Raw genomic sequence first — 21,859 nt, forward strand, 5'->3', positions numbered from 1 at the left:
GGAGACTACAGGGTTTTCTTTGGTCAACAGCACTGGTAGGACCTCTAGTGGTTGATTTGTGAACTGTTTCTTCATTGTTTGGGACGTTCAACTACTTTACCTCTTGAAAACCGTGTATTTCCTCAAATGTATGAATGCACACCACAGACTTTCAGAAATATACATTTTAATTGTCTGATTTTTAAACATATACAATTAGCAGAAAATTTTAAACGTTTTAAGTCAGTCCAATAAAGCGCGTATAATATCCAGGTACAATCATGTTACACTACAAGCTAATATTTAAAAGGAAGATTTCTGATAGTAATAAGTAGATGAGTTAAAGCTGCAAACAATAAAGGGTGAACAATAAAATCCAAATATTCAGAAACATAAGCTTATTAATTAGTATCAATGCTAGGCTTATATGAGTTTAGTCATCTAAAACTTTTTCTTAAGACCTTTTGAAATGTTCTGCATAAAATCTTTTGGTTTCTTGAATATCTTCTTGGATTCTCCAGTCATGGCTTTGGTTAGTTTGTCACTTGCATCTTTCATGCTGTCAGCAACATTGTTGATTTTACTGCTGGCATCTTTCATGCTGTCCGCAGCTTCATTCAGCATCTCAGGAACATCCCTCAGCTTTTTGACTAAATCCATGTCTTCCCACTTTTATCTGTTTTTATTGTCCTCTTGCACCTGACTCTTGTCTGCAAATGATAACACTGCAATTAACCAAATATTTTCTTCCCCCTTTTTATTGTAAAGACACATAAAGGATATCTTACCTTTACCAGACAATCTCACAGAAGCCAGCTGAGTTGCCTTCACACTTGACTACACCTGTAATGTAATTATTATTTATATTAACATAAAAAGTATTGTTAGAAATTAATATACCACACAGCCTCAGATGGAATTTGTTCCAGAAGCAATGGCATGAACATTAAACATTGAAATATCAGCTCTTTCTCTTTCAGAATTGTTTAGTCACTAATAACTCAATAGACATACAGTAAAAGTATAGAGCAATCAACTGAACAGTAGCGATTTTGAGAAAATTTATTCTGAGAGCTCTGACTTTAAGTGCAGTCTCTCTTAATTTATCTTTATTGTCTTGTAGGTTTTAAAGATATATATATATATATATATATAAAGATTTTACCTCAAAACCCAGATGTTGTAGTGAATATGATGTGAGTTCTCAGCTGAAGATGCTGTTGTTTGTCAGATGCGATGGTGTAGATCAGCCATGCAGATGGAGAAGTGACTCTCAGATCATCTCGAGTGTCTTTATATACTCACTGCATGGAGAAACTCCTGACACTTTGGGAGTGATAATATCGCAACTGCTTCTGCAGTACAATTCAGCAGTGTTCCTGAGAAAAGATATACTATTAACCTGCAATGTTTATAAAGAGGGAAAAACTCCAGAATTACCTCATATAAGTGCAGAAGCCCTCAATAAAGCATCTATATATGCAAAAAGGACAGAGTTTGAAGCCGTTTTAATGTCTGTATGTAAATATGCAAATTTGTATCAACAAATGATTCAGGATTTTATGCAGCCAAAACAATACAAAAAAATTGTACTGCAGTTTTAATGTTTAACAGTAAATCTGAAACTTTGTGTGCATATAAATGGTTAAAAAAAGCGGAATGTTTTGCTGATATGTGATCTTTGTTGATATTTTAAAGTTAAATCGAATCAAAATAAGTCTGTTCCAGAGAAACAAGCATCTGTAATCTGAAGATGGCCTATTTTCCACTGAAAATCATGTGTGGCCACAATCAGTGAGGTAAGATGAAAAATAACTAAATAAATACATGCAATAATAGTTCACAACTTCTGTTTGGAAATTTAAGCTGATACAATGTAGGCTACGTTTATATTTTTAGTTAGCTATCAGTTATGGTAACTGCACTCTTAAAAATAAAGGTTCTTCACGATGTCATAGAACAACAAAATAACCTTTCACAAAAGGTTCTTTGTGGCGAAAGAAGGTTCTTCAGATTATAAAAAGGTTAGAAAGAAATGGTTCTTAAAAGAACCTTTGACTGAATGCTTCTTCTATGGCATCGCTTGAAGAACCTTCTAAAGCACCTTTATTTTTAAGATTGTGAATGTAAATCTAAATCAATGCTGAAACTCGTCTCTCTCATATCGGTTGTGGTTATTTTCGGTTATTGACCATCAGTTTTTAATCAGTATTTATTTATTGTTTGTGGACTGCATCTGAACCAAAATGTGCAGCGATTTTGTACAGTTTAGTGATCATCACATTAACATTGGTGCAGTGACTTCCATTGGGAGCAAATTCAACACAATTCAGGTGTATTTACAACAAAATCTTTATTTTTAGCCCAAAAATCAACTTAAATCCTTCACTTCTTCATGATTAGATACGCTATACTCAATAACACTGTCATGCAATGTCATCAGATCAATATCAGAACAATATCTGATAGAAATGCTGCAATATGTTATTGCATGCACAGTTTGCAAACACAAATCTTTCCATGGAACATCCGAAAGCATCTCTGCTGTACCATGTCTTGACAGATGTGTGTGTTTTTTTTTTATAAACACAGATTATCAAGTACTCAAACATTTAAAAAAAAAAGACCAGAGAAAATTGTGACATAAAAATTGTAAAAAGAAAAAAAAAAGATCAGTGCTGATCATTAGGTGTTTTTCAGATGTTTTTATACACTGTTAAAAGTTTTCACCAGTTTCAACTGAAAAACTTAAGTTCAGCAGCTGCCTTAACATATTAAGTTAAATCAACTTAAAGTTTAATCATCTCAAAAGTACAAGTCATTTTAACAAATTTTATTGTTGTGAGTTGAAATAACTTGTAGATTTAAGTTGATTTAACTTAACATTTTAGGGCAGCTGCTGAACTTTTTAAGTTGAAACTGGTGAAATCTTTTTACAGTGATATGTGCAGGCTGTATTTATTCTCACTGGCAGCAGGTGGAGCTGTTTGTGGTTAATCGTCAAACACTCTTTTCACGCCATTGACAACACCATGCACAACTTTTTCTGGCGCCTTGAAGATCTCTTTCGTTCCTCCGGTCACTGCGCCGGTCACTGGAGACACCAGCAGAACAGCAGCAGCGCCGACGGCTTCAGCGGCGGAGCCCGCGCTTAACATTTTACCGCCGGCCTCTACGGTGCTGTATGTGGCTCCTTTCACAATCCCCACAGGAACGTCCACCACGGCTCTGACCACGCCCACTGCACACTCAGCCACACCCAATGCCACGCCTCCCACGATTTTGAGAAAATCCATAACGTCTATCTTGTAGCTGCCTTCTTTACAACACAGGATTCCTGCGAGCTGAATAAGGAGACAGTATGACAGTATATTTAAATTACCATTCTATATACCATGCTCTCTTTCTCTCTTTAAGTATATATATATATATATATATATATATATATATATATATATATATATATATATATATATATATATGTATGTATATATGTATGTATGTATACTTTTATTCATCAAGGACACAATCAATCAAAAGTGACAGTAAGAACAGTAACTATTACAAAAGATTTAAGTAACTGTTTTTTAAACATGACTGTTTTCAAAATTGATAATCATGACTCTGAAGCAACTGGAGTAATAATACTGGAAATTCAACTTTGCTTCACAGAAATAAATTACATTTTAACATTTTTCAAACTAGAAAACTCTTATTTTAGATTATGATAATATTTTAAAATATTACAGTTTTTACCATGTTATTGAATAAATGCTGCCTTTCAATGAAATAAAAGAACACTGACCCACAGTAAAAATAAATAAATAAAAATAACAAATAAAAATTTGCTGAGTCATCTTAAAGTAATGAGTTACCTGGCTGCCTTAAAATGTTATGCTCAGTCAAAAAAAAAGTTTATCCAACTTGAAATGTTAAGCTCAAAATTAATAAAAACATTTAACTCATAGGTGATCACATAAATAATTTGATATGTATTTTTTTATTAAATATGAATCCATGGCACAATATTCACATTCATTGAATTGTAACATCATAGATTTCTTACCGTCAACAGAGCCAAAAGTCTTTAAAGTTGTTGTTAAACACCTGTAATGTAAATGACTGGAGGAACTGAGATCAAACAGTGTGTGTCACTGATGCAAATTGAAACCCCTGCGTAAACACAGAGAAGATGATAGTCAAGATTACCTTTTTCATGTTTCTTGTCATCCATGAGCCCATCAGTTTGAAAGAGGAACATCCCCTAACAGTTGAAATGTTAGGGGAAAACCACTGACCCTTTATGAGTAAGTTTGCAGTCTTTCTCATAAACTGAGATGATTTATAAAGCTCCATTAATGTAAAAGCCAAAATTAAGATCATAATATTTTCATGCACCTATCAAGTTTGAGATTTTGGGCTTTTTGGTTTTTCATAATTTATTTTTTTTTTTATGAAAAAGTATGCTTAAATTAGCTTGAAGTATTTTCTGAATTTTGGCGTGGTGAAATGAGATTCAGATTCCAAAATTTCCTCTGTAAAAACATTTGACTCTTAATGTCAAAAAAAAAAATAAAAATAAAAAATAAACAAGAATTTTGAAACTGACTTCATCTAGTGTTTAGATTTTTGTATTTGAAATGTACTTTTCATTTCTTGTTTTCAATGTGTCTTGCTGCCAGTAAGATACAATCTTGTTCACCTAATAAATATTCAAGTTGCATTTTCTTGTTTAACATTTTAAAGTTAGAGCAAAGCATTTAAAAAATTTGGATCATATTTCTTTCTAGTGTCTTGATAGTTAGGGCAGCTGGTGAGGAAGTGTTGCTCTGTCTCCACTTGTTTTCTTTTTGTTTATAAAAAAACCCCGAACTGTATTAGTGTGCATTCATTGTCAAGTTTACATGAATGAACATTAGAAGATATCTTGTTTCAACTCCAGAAAGATGTAAGTACACACCATTTTAAATCCAACGTTGATTTGCAGATTCAGCTTTATGATCGTTCAAAGCATTAAAAAGTTATTTTTAACCTCTCCATTAGGCTGCAATCTTAAAAATAACAATAAAAAAACAATTTGCTTCCACAAACAACCATTCATTCAAAGGCTCTTTAAAGAATCTCTTAACTTTTTATAATCTGTAGAACCTTCTTTCACCACAAAGAACTTTTGTGAAACAGAAAGCTTCTTTAAATGTTTAAGGTTCTTTATGGAACCATTTAGACAAGAAAGGTTCTTGAAAGCACCTTTATTTTTAAGAGTGTACACTACAGTGAAAACAGAAGGACTAGAAAGAGTTTACACAAAAGACAACATGTTTGAAATGTTTTAATAAGCATAACTGTGAAACGACCGTTGCGCAAGAAATTTGTAGAGACTGTGCAATATTATCTTTTTTTTTTCTTATACACTTTTGTCAAAAAAAATGTATTGAAAAAGTTATTGCATGGCAATTTTTGTTTATAATATGAGCGTTGACGGTTTATTGGAGCAAGCTTTAGGCTAACTTTCATATTTCTTAATCGTCAAACATTTTATCAACGCTTGAATCCAAAAAAATATGCAAAATGCTGCTGGGGTGTAAAGTCTTTAAATCGGTGCTCTTTGGTCGCGGGAATCTTTACAAATCTTCAAAAAAACTACTCAGACCAAGGCACTCGAAAATCTTCTTAAGAATAAAAAGCCTTTATTCACATGGCTTAACAATTAAAAACAGATACCATGCACCGACGCGTTGCGGCTAACTTGCCTTCGAAGGATAAAGTGCTAAAAGAAACACTTAACAGTGTCTTTTGGATGTTTTCTTTCCTCTAGTCTGAAAAAACACTTTATGAAAAACCAAAAAGCCCCAAAACTCAAACTTGACAGGTGCATGAAAAAATGTTTTAAGCACTATTGAAATCAATAGATTTCCTACCTCCAGACAATCGGGAGTTTCAAAGAGTCTTTTAAAGTTTTATTAAACTTGAGTACACCAGTAAATGCAAATGAAGTTACTAAACATGTTATACTAAATATCAAAGTCACCTATAATGTATGTCAGTACTGACCTGAGCTCACAGATGCTGTTGATGTAGGTGTTTGTCAGATGAGGTTCTTCAGATCAGTGTGGACTGACTCAGATCATCTCAGGGGTGTTTATACACTCACTGGAGGAATGGAAATCAAGCGGTGGGAGTGATTGTGTCAAGGTACTTTTATTTAGAGTTCAGTTTTGTATGAGGCTGTGAACTATTAACCCATTCGGCACCTGTGGCTCTATATTCTCCCATAGCAAAGTCTGGTAGTAAGAAAACAGTTTCTGTCATATTTCAATTGTCAATCACTTGTGAAAACATAGCTATGCATTATCAATATATAGAACACATTTTGGACTACGAAGGGCTAGCTTTCTAACTAAAAAAAATGTCACTGTCTTATTTACATTTGCTATTTGGTGAAGAGCCAATGTTGATAACTGTGATATTGTTCCTCTGTGAACGGATTTCCATGTCCTTGAGTTTCTCTTTTGTTTTGTGTTTTCCTTCTGCCATTGTCTGTGTAACTGAGAGTCTGGCCCACATCCTGTTTTTCATGCTTCTGTCATTATATTTGTAGAAGTAAAATAGAGAAAGTATATTGATTATATTAGAATATGTTTAAAAATATATTCTAATATAGAAAATAATTAAAAGCCATTCCTCACTTAATTTTGTTGTTTATTTTAATTTTAATTGCTCTGCTCTCTGTATTCTGTCAAAGAAAATTTCCTGGAAATGCTCATCTGCAAGAAAGAATAATCAACCCAAAGTAACCTCAATAACTCTGTAAACTGGTATTTTCTTCACAATCAACAAAGAACCGTTGATGCCGTTATCTGTCTGCTAAAATGATTTATTCTGTGAAAAGTGAAAGTGAAAGTATGTACTGCATGCTCTGCTTTACAGAAATAGCCCTGATTTACAAGAAGAGACCCTAACAAACAAACAAAAAAGCGGTTATTGAGTTTCTTCCTCGTTTTGTTTTCACAATATTCAATCAGTGGCATTAATGCATCAAAACTAGATTAAAAAAAAAGTTTGTCTTGAAAAAAGTTGGCTTGAAAAAGCCTGATCAGTAAGTGTGAAAAAGTTTTAGAAATGTTATGCTTTTCCCCTCCACAGTCTTTAGTAACGGCTTTCACACAGTTGAGTCACATGTGAAGATGTCAAAAGTGGTGCTGGCTGAAGATAATGTGTTCTTAATAGAGTCATACTATATTTAAAAATGTCTGTTCTTACAAAGAAGCCCTCATTTGTTCCCCAAATCACTCCCATATCCTGCTTTAAATATTTATGTTTATTGTTTTATATATTTTGGGTTTGCTGTTGGCTGATGGTTTGTCCTCCATTAATATAAAAGCCAAAATTAAGATCATAATATTAAGAGGAGACACTGCAGGCAAAAACACTGTATTTTCAAGCACCTGTCAAGTTTGGGCTTTTTTTTTTTTTTCAGACTAGTGGAAAGAAAACATCCATAAGACACTGTAAAGTGTTTCTTTTATAGCACTTTATCTATTTGTGTCAATAGATTTTAATTACAATGCATATTTTTAAAGCCTGTTTCCTCAAAATGAGTTTTTTCTCCTACACTGAGCCATAAATCTCCACTTCAGCAGCACTTACACACACCAAACTTTGCATTTTTATTCCTGTCTATATCCTGAAGGTTTTTACAGAGAGATTTGTTCATATATAATTTGCTTGCTTTTATACAACATTTTATTCCCAAAAAAATTCAAAATCTATCGTTGTCTGCCTGTTCTAAGTATTTTCTGAATTATGGCGTGACGAAACGAGATACCTGAAATTTATTCTGTATTAGTGCATATTTCATTAAACAATGCCTTATTTGCATATTGAAATCTTACATTTTAGAAAACTTGTAATACAAAAAATGTTTGCAATTAACAATGAAATCAATCCACTAAGTAAGGTAATAACTATTAGCTTTTTTTTTTAACCGTATTCACCTGCAGTGTCTCGCCTTAATGCTGTTAATGTATTGTTTTTATCTAATAAATGCAGCCTTCCAATAACATGAAAGCATTCTACTGACCCAAAAAATTAACAAATATTTATACATACTTTATGTGCTAAATTAATGAAAACATTCTTGACCCTCTAACACTACTATCTATTCAGTTTTTGTTCTATACTTGTTGTCTTTCTTGTTTTCAATATTTTATCTTGCTGCTAGTAAGATACAATCTTGTTTTTCGCCTAATAAATATTAAAGTTGTTTTCTTGTTTAACATTTTAAAGTCAGGGCAAAGTGTTTCAAATTTCGGATCAAATTTCATTCTAATGTCTTGATAGTTAAGGCAGCTGGTGAGGAAGTATTGCTCTGTCTCCACTTGTTTTCTTTTTATTTATAAGATAAACAATTTGTATTATTGTGTCATTCACTGTCAAGTTTAGTTTATTTCATTTAACAAAATGAACATTAGAGGATATCTTGTTTCAATCGCAGAAAGACGTCAGTACACACCATTTTGAAATCCAACATTAATCTGTTTGTTTTGTTTGCAGTTTCATCTTTATGATTGTCAGTTAAACTCCCTGCAAGGAGGCAATTGGTTAAATTAATTCGAAGCATTGAAAAGGTTTGTTTCACCTCTTCACTAGGCTACACTCTTACAAATAAAGGTTCTTCTCAGCGATGCCGTAGAAGAACCATTTTTGCTTCCACAAAGAACCATTCAGTCGAAGGCTCTTTAAAGAACCCTCTCTTTCTTACCTTTTTATAATCTGAAGAACCTTTCGCCACAAAGAACCTTGTGTGAAACAGAAAGCTTCTTTAAATGTTTAAGGTTCTTTATGGAACCATTTAGACAAGAAAGGTTCTTGAAAAGCACCTTTATTTTTAAGAGTGTACACTGCAGTGAAAACAGAAGGACTAGAAAGAGTTTACACAAAAGACAAAATGTTTGACATGTTTTTTAATAAGCATAACTGTGAAACGATCGTTGCGCATTAAGATGATACAATAATTTGAAGTAATTTGTAGAGACATTGTCAAACCATTATGGGTGCAGCTACACAATATTTTCTTATATACATCACATTTTTTCTTATAGATTTTTGTCAAATTGTATTGCAAAAGTTATTGCATGGTATTTTTGTTTATAATAGGAGTGCTCAAGGTTTTTTAGAGCAAGCTTTTAACTTTCATATTTCTTAATCGTCTAAAACTTTCTCAATGCCATCTGCAATACCCTGCACAACTTTTCCTGGCGCCCTGACGATCTCTTTGGTTCCTCCGGCCACCGCGCCGGTCACTGGAGACGTCAGCAGACTGAAAACAGCATCCACTCCTTCACCAGGTGATCTGGCAGTGTCCATTTTACTGCTGGCTTCTTTAATGCTCTCAGCAGCTCCTTTCACCATCCCCACCGGAACATCCACCACGGCTTTGACCACGCCCACCGTTCCCTCCGCCACACCCGACGCCACTGCGCCCACCACTTTGAAGAAATCCATCACTTGATACGAGATTCCTGTGAGACAGAACATATGTTTTTTTTTTTCTTACTTCGATTACACCCTTTCGAAATCCTGCACCCTTGGAAATATTAGGGAGTTTAACTATTCATTTAATTGCTTAAAAAGTTTGGTTTTTTATTGAAATGGTTTTTTATCATATTTATTATATTTATTTATCATCGTATTTTATTACACACACATACTCTCTTAAAAATGAAGGTGCTTTATAAGGTTCTTCAAGTGATGCCATAGAAGAACCATTTTTGGTTCCACAAAGAACCATTCAGTCAAAAGTTCTTTAAAGAACCATCTCTTTCTTACCTTTTTATAACCTGAAGAGCCTTCTTTCACCACAAAGAACCCTTTTGTGAAACAGAAAGCTTCTTTAGATGTCAAAGGTTCTTTCTGAAACCATCTAGACAAAAAAAGTTTCTTCTATGGCATCATGAAGCACCTTTATTTTTAAGAGTGCACATGCATATATACATATAAATAGCCTACAATGTACTCAATTTACTTTTAATATGAAGACAGAATTTTTTATATTTGGGTGAATTGTCCCTTTAAGGCGAGACACTGCAGGTGAATAGGGTAAAAAAAATAACTAATAATTATCATCTTACTTACCCAGTTGATTGATTACATTGATAATTGCAAACATTTTTTGTATTACAAATTTTCTAAAATGTTAGGTTTAAATATGCAAATGAGGCATTATTTAATAAAATTCTAAATTCTTGTTTTTTTTTTTGTTTTTTTTTGACATATTAGAGTTAAATGTTTTTACAGAGGGGATTTTGGGTCTCATTTTGTCACAGAAAAAAACAATGCATTTTTTACAGTTTTGGGGGGGGGGGGATAAAATGTTTCAAATCAAGCAAATTATATATGAAAAAAATCAGTCTGTTAAAAACTTCAGGATATAGACAGGAATAAAAATGTCAAGTTTGGTGTGTGTAAGTGCTACCAAAGTGGAGATTTATGCCTCAGTGTAGGAGAAAAAAGTCATTTTGAGATGCCTTTAAAAATATGGATTGTAATTGAAATCTATTGAAACGAATAGATAAAGTGCTATAAAAGAAACACTTAACACTGCCTTTTGGATGTTTTCTTTTCACTAGTATGAAAAAACACAATATGAAAAAGCAAAAAGCCCAAAAACTCAAACTTGACAGGTGCAAGAAAAATGTTTTTGCCTGCAGTGTCTCCCTTTAAGCACTAAGTATTAAAATCAATAGATTTCCTACCTCCAGACAATCGGGAGTTTCAAAGAGTCTTTTAAAGTTTTCTCAAACTTGAGAACACCTGTTAATGCAAATGAAGTTACTAAACATGTTATACTAAATATCAAAGTCACCCATAATGTATGTCAGTACTGACCTGAGCTCACAGATGCTGTTGATGTTGGTGTTTGTCAGATGAGGTTCTTCAGATCAGTGTGGACTGACTCTCAGATCATCTCAGGGGTGTTTATATACTCACTGGAGTGATTGTGTCAAGGTAATTTTGTTTTGGAGTTCGGCTTTTAACCCAGTCGGCACCTGTGGCGCTCTGTTAATGTTTCGGAGAGAAGAAACAACCAGCTCTAACTGGATGAATTTCTTGTTGAGAGAACAACTAACTAACATTAGTTTATCTGCTCAAGTGTCTAAAATGCGCATGGCATGGTTTTCTGGCATCAGGCTCTGATAGATCTTGCTGATGAAAAACATACTCAGTTTGAATAATAAAAAAATCAGTGTGTTAATTACATTTGTGAGGACATTAAATGAACTTAAATTCACTATCACTTTCTGTTTAATGCTGCTTTTTCACCTAGTAAAAGCTGATATGAGAGTGAAGTAAACTGTAATTAAGTTTATCTCAGATAACAAGTAAGTACTGAAACAAGTCCACATTGATGCATCAACATTAACTAAAAGCTGCATCAAAAACAGTTTCTATTTGCTACAGTTTCTATTACTACAGTAAACATAGTACAAAAAAAAGTTTTGTTATTTAAAATAAAGACACCTTTCCAGTAGTTCAGTAGTTTAATTCACTTTATTTTGCCTTTAAGTGGTCCAAAAGTTGTTTTAAAATCTGGTTTACATCAGACACCTGCCTCTTTTCCTTTTTCTAAAATCTGAGAAGGAATGATTTCACCAAAGAGCCAATAAAAGTCAATAAAATGACTACATGATCACATTCAGGAATGTAAAACACAATTATTTACTTTTCCCAATGGCTGCATAAAAGTAATAACGTATTCTTTCATCTACACTGATAAAATGATTTTGTGGTGAAGTAAATAATACAGAAAAACAAATGTAATTTCTACGTTAAATAAGTTCAGGCAAGAATAATAAAAAAAAAAGTAAATTCAATATTAGTACTCAGTTTAAGCTGGTAGAGTTTAAAAATTGAACTTATAGGTATGTTGTACGTGCAAATGTTTGTTATTTTTTACAAAGATTGTTTAAGTAAATATAAAAGTCATGATCCCGTTGTTCCTATCATGCACTTGGGCATGAATAATTAATAAGGTTACAATTTTGTGATGTTTTCGAAATGTATTTACACTGTTTTATGGTTGCTTTTGTTGTTAGGTTAAGTAACTTGCTGTTTTGTAACATCTAGAGTTTATTTTCTACTGAAAATTACCCATTCATACTTAAAAACTATTCACTGATTGTTACCGTCATTGTGTATCGTGTGCTAAGACTACATTGAGTTAACATATTAACCTTAAGAACAATAAGGAACTGTCTATTTGCTTACATACATTTTTGTAAGTAAATCATATACTTTAATGGCATTTATTATCAATGGTTTGATGTTTGAGTAAAGTTTACATACATGGCAGAAAGAATTGAACTTGAGGACTGTAGAGTAAACTTAAAATAATTAAATAGAAATTGCTCAGCAAACTCTAATTACACGTTAAATTTACTTATTTCCTTTGCAGATTTTACTTGATTTATTAAAGTAGATTTTACTTAAAAAATATGCATGCAAAAACTTGAAAAATAAAATTTAATAATTTATTTTCAGTGTATTTATGCTTAACAAACACCTGTAACCATATGGAGCTATAGCAGGAGTGTCCAGCTTATCTCTCCAGCCTATACACACCTAAAACCATGGAAGCAGGCTAAAGTGAAACGAGATTAGTTGCATTAGTGAGTATGAATCATTACTTAATAAAGCAGTAATCAGGATCAGAAGATAAGATATATATGGCATCAAATCACCGGTCAGCTGATAATGCTGTTACAGTAAATGTGGCACGATGCATAATCAGTAATTGTTATCAAGGTTGTGCTTCTCATTTGTTTAATTGTTTATCCTTATCTGAAAATACTGTAATAGATGTCAGACATCCATGCAGGATAAATCTATATCAATAAAGCACATATTGTGTCACTTCAAGGAGTCTGCTGTTTTGAGACTAATGAATCTTACTAAATCAAGACAGACATGTGGTTTATCGAAACACTTGAATACATTTTATGGCTCAGTTGTTTACAGTCAAGTTTTCTCTCAGCCTTTTTGCACAAGCAACATTTTGGCGGACTTAATGCATGCCGACTGCATGTATTTCCGCTAAAGTCTCGGTTCTTCTCGAGCTTCCGATATATCGTATTCTCTCATAGCAAACTCTGGTAGTAAGAAAACAGTTTCTGTCATATTTCAATTGTCAATCACATATAAATACATTATAGCTATTATACTATAGTTCAATATATACATTATCAATATATAGAAAACACTTTAGACTATGAAGGGCCAGTACCGCGGGAAGTTGGGGTGCTGAGGGTGCTGCAGCACCCCCTGGTTTGGAGCTAAAGAAAAAATGGGGGCGCAGTGTTAATAATAAATATATTTTATTCCATTAGATTGTAATGCAATCTGTGATCGCGTTCAGTTTCTGAAGCTCTGGAAAGCTGCAATGACTTTTTACGCGCGCTTTTTTTCCGATTTTACTTTCACTTTCGAGCATGTACAGTAAGGGGTAGAGGATGGAAAGGGGGGCAATGCCTTAAAATACAGCGAGCTGTCATTAACAAAGCTCTTTTCGGATTCTGGTACCTTGATCTTTAACGTTATCTATTCGTGGATCAAAACTAATGCTTAAGGTTGATTCAATATACATAAAACTTAAAAAAGAAACGAATAAACTGACTTGGTGTAACCGCGTTGTAACATAAAAATAAAAAGTCTTTGTATTTTCCCCTTTGTGGCTCATTATTATTAATAATGACGATAATAATAAAAACATGTAGGCCCACAATAAAATAGTACCATTAAGATATTCACTTTTATGAAACCGAAGTTTTAAAATTTGTATATAAATAAAATTTGTAATGCAAATAAAATGTATTTTACCCTTTTAAAACGATCGTAGTTTGTGGTTCATTATTATTAAAACAGATCATTCACAAAGTAATACAATGGAAAATTCGCATTTATTAAACATAACTCTTATTGACAAAATGAAGAAGAGGAAGCCTAGCCTACTTGCGTTGTAACCTAAATAAATAAGGCTTTCCTTATTTAAAACGAATGCTTAATTTGTAGTTCATCGTTATTTTTAAAATGAAAACATGGCAACAATAAAGACCAACTTAGTTATTTTAAAGGGGTCATATGATGTTGCTAAAAGAGCATTATTTTGTGTATTTGTTCTAATGCAATGTGTTTATGCAGTTTGAGGTTCAAAAAACATATTATTTTCCACATACTGTACATTGTTGTTGCTCCTCTCTGCCCCGCCTTTCTGAAACGCTTCGATTTTTTACAAAACTCAACGTTGATGGAAACCTAGGTGTTCTCTGATTGGCATCATATGACCCCTTTAAATGAATAAATTAAGCGTTTATTAACAATAGTTGTCTTGCGCTTTTGGATCCGCCACCAATCATTTCGTATCATTCACGTGACTCCAGCTCCGCGCTGCCTCCCTCAGATCTGTAGCTCCCATGTTCAGCTGAACTAAATTGATTTTATTTCAAAAAGGCCTTGTAACACCTACTGTAACACTATTGTTCTAGTAAATGCATCTTACTTTTAGAATTTTTAGATATTTTGACTAGAAACAAGACAAAAATACTAAGTGAGATAAGCCTTTTTTGCAGTGTTCATTTTCATTTTAATTGCTCTGCTCTCTGTATTCTGTCAAAGAAAGTTTCCTGGAAATGCTCATCTGCAAGAAAGAATATGCAACCCAAAGTAACTTCAAAAACTCAGTAAACTGGTTATGTATTTTCTTCATGTTTAACAAATAACCTTTGATGCCGTTATCTGTCTGCTAAAATGATACGAGGCAATTTTGCAATAAAAAGTGAAACTGAAAGTACACAGTGCTCTGCCTGACAGAAATAGCCCTGATTTACAAGAAGAGACAAGTGAAAAAAAAAAAAGAAAAAAGGTTATTGAGTTTCTGCCTCGTTTTGTGTTCACAGTATTGAATCAGTGGCTTTAATGCCATAATGTGAGTGAGAGACTCTTGCAAGTTGCAACCACGAAAAAGACTTTCTGCAGCGTAAAGGCAAATGAAGTAGCCTATTACGAGTGCTCTGTGGAACAGTAATAGCCCTTGTTTACCAAAACATGAACATACAAGGTGTCAGTGGGCTCTTTCAATGTCATTTCACATGCGTTTTTCTCGAAATAGCTGAGCGCCCTTAACCAACAAGACAAAAAGAAACTCTCCATCATCTAATATGTGTGTGTGTATTCATATATATATGTATACACACACACATATAAGATGATGGAGAGTTTCTTTTATATACAGGTCATTCTCAAAAAATTAGCATATTGTGATAAAGTTCATTATTTTCTGTAATGTACTGATAAACATCAGACTTTCATATATTTTAGATTCATTACTTCACAACTGAAGTAGTTCAAGCCTTTTATTGTTTTAATGTTGATGATTTTGGCATACAGCTCATGAAAACCCAAGATTCCTATCTAAAAAAATTTGCATATTTCATCCGACCAATAAAAGAAAAGTGTTTTTAATACAAAAAAAGTCAACCTTCAAATAATTATGTTCAGTTATGCACTCAATACTTGGCCGGGAATCCTTTTGCAGAAATGACTGCTTCAATGCGGCGTGGCATGGAGGCAATCAGCCTGTGGCACTGCTGAGGTGTTATGGAGGCCCAGGATGCTTCGATAGCGGCCTTAAGCTCATCCACAGTGTTGGGTCTTGTGTCTCTCAACTTTCTCTTCACAATATCCCACAGATTCTCTATGGGGTTCAGGTCAGGAGAGTTGGCAGGCCAATTGAGCACAGTAATACCATGGTCAGTAAACCATTTACCATTGGTTTTGGCACTGTGAGCAGGTGCCAGGTCGTGCTGAAAAATGAAATCTTCATCTCCATAAAGCTCTTCAGCAGATGGAAGCATGAAGTGCTCCAATCTCCTGATAGCTAGCTGCATTGACCCTGCCCTTGATAAAACACAGTGGACCAACACCAGCAGCTGACATGGCACCCCAGACCATCACTGACTGTGGGTACTTGACACTGGACTTCAGGCATTTTGGCATTTCCCTCTCCCCAGTCTTTCTCCAGACTCTGGCACCTTGATTTCCGAATGACATGCAAAATTTGCATGTCATTCGGAAACAGCGGCTTGACCTGGGGAATGCGGCACCTGTAGCCCATTTCCTGCACACGCCTGTACACGGTGGCTCTGGATGTTTCTACTCCAGACTCAGTCCACTGCTTCCGCAGGTCCCCCAAGGTCTGGAATCGGTCCTTCTCCACAATCTTCCTCAGGGTCCGGTCACCTCTTCTCGTTGTGCAGCGTTTTCTGCCACACTTTTTCCTTCCCACAGACTTCCCACTGAGGTGCCTTGATACAGCACTCTGGGAACAGCCTATTCGTTCAGAAATTTCTTTCTGTGTCTTACCCTCTTGCTTGAGGGTGTCAATGATGGCCTTCTGGACAGCAGTCAGGTCGGCAGTCTTACCCATGATCGCGGTTTTGAGTAATGAACCAGGCTGGGAGTTTTTAAAAGCCTCAGGAATCTTTTGCAGGTGTTTAGAGTTAATTAGTTGATTCAGATGATTAGGTTAATAGCTCGTTTAGAGAACCTTATCATGATATGCTAATTTTTTGAGATAGGAATTTTGGGTTTTCATGAGCTGTATGCCAAAATCATCAATATTAAAACAATAAAAGGCTTGAACTACTTCAGTTGTGAAGTATACTCTAAAAAATGTTGGGTTGTTTTTTTAACCCAACTGCTGGGTTAAGCCTGTTGGGTCATTTAGTTGGGTTGTTTTGCTCAGTGTTGGGTTGTTTTTGTGTAACCCAACATTGGGTTACTGATTTTATCCAATCAAGTGACAGTTAAGAGAGTAAGCCACTCCCCCTACTCGACGAGCCAGCGCTACCTTCGCGGCCATTTTGAATCACCTCAGGAACAACCGTCCTTCAGCGACGACAGAAAAGGTATTTTTGTGGGTTTTTAATGTATGAAACTAATACTGTACACCAACAAATGCAAAAATATACCAAATTTGGCGGTTCACATTACATTAACAGTATTAAAAAGTATAATCTATCTCTGTTCGTTTTGGTTTGCTAATCGGTAAAGGTATGCCTGTTGTAATTACGTTAACGTACAGCCTTTTCCTGTCTAAGTTATATTCAATATTTATTGAAAACGTCTTTTTGGTCAACATTTCCTCTGGAATATGTGACTTGGCGAGTCGTTTAGTTAACGTGTCTTTATATATTATATGTAATTAATTAGATGTTTCAGCTGATGTGAGTTAAATCCAGCATGTCTGTTCACTTCGACGTGATTCTTGTGTAAACAAAACGGAGGTTAACGTTGCATTTGCAGGGAGTTTGACTTTTTAAAACAACACTGCTTCATCAGTAACTGATCTGACAGAAATATGCAGTGTTTTAATGTGAGTATGTGTCAATATTGCACTGTAAAAGACCGCTTGATCCTGATTACTCGTAGCCTGCGTGTCTATTCACAGAAACTCTAACGTAACTTACTACGCAAAACTTTTATCCAATCACAGAGCTTTAGGCGTTTACTTCAATAGTCTTTAGTGCAACACGCCCATTAAAATCGATCGTTTCTGCAGCCTACCTCAAAACCAGGGTATAAAATAACATATAACTTATTGATTCTTATGATTTTTAATGTAAAAACCACACGAATATCATAAGTGGACATCAGACTACAGTATTTATTAAGAAAAACATCAGCTCAGGAGAGCTTTAAATTAATTATTTGTCATGGATTGGATTTTGTTTAATGCTGCATTGTTTGTGTAAAGTGATTTGTATGTTTTTAACGTTCTTATGTTTTTAACAGGTTGGCACTAACATGGTTGAGTACCTAAAGGAGGCTGTTGTCTACAAACTACCAGGAACAGAATCCCCTTCAGTAAAACTGCTTCGTAGCTATTGGACAACAACTAACCCTCTCTAAAATGTTGTGACTTGATATTTACATATATTTATGTACATCTACAATGTGAGTTTATGAAGTTAATATGGGTTTATATGAATTGAAAAGATGTCAGTTAAATGTATAGAACCCTATAATATAATATATATATATATATATATGTATATGTATATGTGTATATAAAAATTTATATCTTAAATGTTATGTGAGTTTGAAATTAATATGGGTTTATATGAAGAGGAAATTTGTCAGACTACTTAGATTAGAATCTTTACTCGTGCCACTTTGTTAAACATACTTCTAAAATGTATGAGTTTATAAAGAAGAAAGTTGTCTTACTACACACACACACACACACACACACACACAAAAACACACACGTGTATATTTTAACATTTATTAATGCAAATTGTATTTTTATTTTGCAATAAAATAGCCTTTTATAAATTCATTTTGTCTATTTTTTGATGTCTTAAGTAATTCTCTTTTATTATTGTTTATTCTCTTTATTATTAAATATTTATTATTAAATATAAGGTTTGTTTTCAACCAGCAATGTAGTATTTTTTTGTCAATAGTCTAGGTAAATAAAACAACCCAACGTGTTGGGTCAAAGATTTAACCCAACAAGTTGGGTTAAAATAACCCAACGCTGGGTTTGTCCATATTTGACCCAGCGTTGGGTTACCAAAATAACCCAATTTGGGTTATTTTAACCCAGCGTTTTTTAATCTAAAATATATGAAAGTCTAATGTTTATTAGTACATTACAGAAAATAATGAACTTTATCACAATATGCTAATTTTTTGAGAATGACCTGTATATATATATATGTGACCCTGGACCACAAAACCAGTCATAAGGTTAAAGTTTAAAACAAGCAGCAAAACAAGCTGTTTTGTACTGCTAAAAATAGCTGGAGGCGAATGAGACTAAAAGCCAGACCCATTAAATTTACAAATGGCCGCGCCCACTCTTACGAGACGAAAAAAGTGGATATATTTTCAGCACAATTTAAACGTTTAACAAAGTGTCTAGAAAATCCAAAATGTATGTGTACTTCATTTTCTGGGGTGGATATCTCTCTGTTGTGTCCTGACTGCCACAAGAAAGCGAGTGCTTGCGTTCACACCTGTCATCTGACAATCGGAAGTTCCCTGCAGAACAAATAGTGGCGTTGTCCTTGCCGCGTTTTTATTTAAAGATGCCATATACGATTTTTAACCACTAGATGTCGCAAGGGATCTGTGCATCTCACATTAAAACAAAATGGGAAAATGGGAAAGTCTGTATTGCGAATTTGAGATACATTTAGCTTTTATACACAATATGTCAAGTAAAGGGGTAAGTAATGTTCCGCCATCCTGTTTTTACAGAGCTGTGTGGGAGGAGTCACTTTCTTAGTTTGGAGGTTTTCGCGTACAATAACAACAAACACCCGCCTGTCCCTGACTGAACAAAAGCTCGACACACACAAGGGGTTTCTGACTTCACTCTCAGCTAAAAGGATGTGATTATTACACTATATCTTTACTATAGCTCATCACCAAACACCAATAACTTGTACAAACACTACATGGACAAACGTATTGGGACACCCCTTCTTTAAAACACAAATAGGCACTTCTAAAACTGTGGCAACAAATACGGAAACATAATTAATGTATGTAAAAAATGTATTTCCATCTCTGTTGCTAAAGTTTTGGATTTGTCTAAAATGACTGTACCCATACATACAAGTCATTGGTGTTTGGTGATGAGTTTTTGGCTCAAGGTCTGCATTTAAAGTCACACCAGAGGTGTTCAACTGGGATTAGGACTTGGCTTTAGACAGACCAGTCAAGTTTTTCCACACTGACTGAATCAGTCATGTTAGAATTGAAGAGGGTCCTGTCCAAACTTTTTCTATAAAATTAGAAGCACACAATTTCCTAGAATATCATTGTATGCTTAAACATTAGGGCCCGGTTTCACAGACAAGGCTTAAGCCTAGTCCTAGACTAAAATGTAAGTCTGAGCTGTTTGAACTGAAAGAAACTTGCACTGACTGATCTTAAAAAATATCGGTGTCTTTGTTTTGTCTCAAGGTGCACACCAGTAATGTTTTTTTCTAAGCATGTTTATAAAAATTACTTAAATATCCTAATTGAACTATCTGCTAATCCTGGCCCTGTCTGTGAAACCGGGCCTAAGATTTGTACTCATGTAAATTACTAAAGTAGTCAAACCTGTTCATTAGAAGGTGAGTGAATACTTTTGGCAATATAGTGTATAACTTAAATGCATTTCTGGGCACATGCGGCAGTCAGTATTGTCTTTGGCTAAGGACAAACTGAAATGTAGTATTCAAAGTCCATCTTATGACTTCAGAACATTAAAATATAGGAAACAAGAGTATTTCAATGGTGGTTTTGCTTTCATTTTAAAGCCTGAAGCTAGTCACTGTTTTGCTACATGATTGATCAAGCTTTTTCTCTTTCTCTCTCTCTCTCCTTTTGTGCTCTGAAGGACATAAGGCTGTGTTATATAATCTGGGTTGGTCATGGCATGATAATTGCCCTCCATTTAAATTACAAAACGAAGACCACATTTATTACAGACATACATGACACAATTGTCAGGCCTCCTCCATAAATGCATAAATCACAGCTACACCAGACATCTGACCAGATATCACTGATAGTAAAATACGCGTGCCACCTTTGGCCTATTTTTTGTTTTTATAACTGTGCAAAGCTATTGTTCCTCATTACACATTCCATTTTTTATCATTAAAAACATTAGTGAAAAATTACATTAAAACATGCATGCATGAATGCAAGTGCATGGCGTAGGCTTACGATTTGATACAACACACAAGCATCCACCCAAAGACTATTAATGTTTACATTTATGCATATTAATTTAGCAGATCCTGTATAACAGAAGCTTAAAAACGAATATCTACTATGAAAAATAAGTTGCATTTTTCATGTCCGTTTGAAGAAACCATGCCTTTATGAGACATAAGACAGATATTATTGAATTAATACAGAGTTAAGAGTGCCACCTAGTGTTAGGTAAGCCATTGCACAGAGACACAACCTGAGAGCTAACTGTCAATACCAGCATCAAACCAGGATGGAAATTTTCAAGAAGAAAAACTATTTCCAAAAATGCAAACACAACCCCAAAGCGACGACGATAGCTGCAGACTCAAGTCCAGGCATGTTATCTGTCATCTTTACGGTAAGAAATAGAGTAATCAACATGCTGGTGGTAATGTGCAATGAATGCAAACAGAAGTTTCACTTAACTTTAGTTTTACTTTATCTCCCAGCAGCAGCAGCCTTGACCGACTATAACAGCTCCCACATTACTGAGTTTTTGATATTAGGCAGGATGTGAGTTCGCGAGGCAGGTATTGTCTTAATATTCTTCCGCTTTATGTTTCTTATGACCCAACAGCTGAATGAATAGCATTGACATTCACTGAATGTCTGAGCTGTGTTGAATCGCTTCTTTCATTCTGAAGGCCGCGGATCTCCAGCGCGCCACGCGACATTGAAACGCGTGTCCTCGCCGAGAGCTGTCGACCACAATAGTGTTTTCATCAGATGATTATACCATAATATCTCACATTAAATCCATACATACATGAGGGCAGAGTCTTTATTTCAGGCCTTACACAAACAAACTCATTTGCGGAGCGACGCAGCGTTCGGGTTTTAAATCTGGGGTGTTTTTAGAGGAAGTTGTCCATTAGCGTGATAATGCCGATAATGTCACGGCTCGTGACTGAATGTCACCAGTGTCATTAACAAGTGAAACCCTCATGTGATCGGTATAACTGAAAATGGCTAAATAAATAATAGTGGAATTATTATAATGACTCAAACTCAGTATTTGTCTCAACAAAACAGGCACATGTTCAACTGCAGACATCTAGTCTAATTT

At 34.5% G+C, this 21,859-nt stretch overlaps 2 long non-coding RNA genes across 2 annotated transcripts; both read right to left on the reverse strand.

The window, feature by feature from the left end:
* Positions 1–2,313: 2,313 nt before the first annotated feature.
* LOC141337246 (uncharacterized) lies at positions 2,314–6,132 on the reverse strand. Its single transcript, XR_012355739.1, has 3 exons — positions 6,031–6,132; positions 4,046–4,152; positions 2,314–3,323 (listed from the first exon to the last, which is right to left on the reverse strand). It is a non-coding gene; the product is annotated as an uncharacterized lncRNA (long non-coding RNA).
* A 2,795-nt stretch (positions 6,133–8,927) lies between these two features.
* Positions 8,928–10,931, reverse strand: LOC141337245 (uncharacterized). The gene is made up of 3 exons (XR_012355738.1): positions 10,867–10,931; positions 10,734–10,791; positions 8,928–9,500 (listed from the first exon to the last, which is right to left on the reverse strand). It is a non-coding gene; the product is annotated as an uncharacterized lncRNA (long non-coding RNA).
* Positions 10,932–21,859: the final 10,928 nt, after the last annotated feature.

This window comes from Garra rufa, chromosome 6 (genome assembly GCF_049309525.1).
Source record: "Garra rufa chromosome 6, GarRuf1.0, whole genome shotgun sequence".
Lineage (NCBI taxonomy): Eukaryota > Metazoa > Chordata > Actinopteri > Cypriniformes > Cyprinidae > Garra > Garra rufa.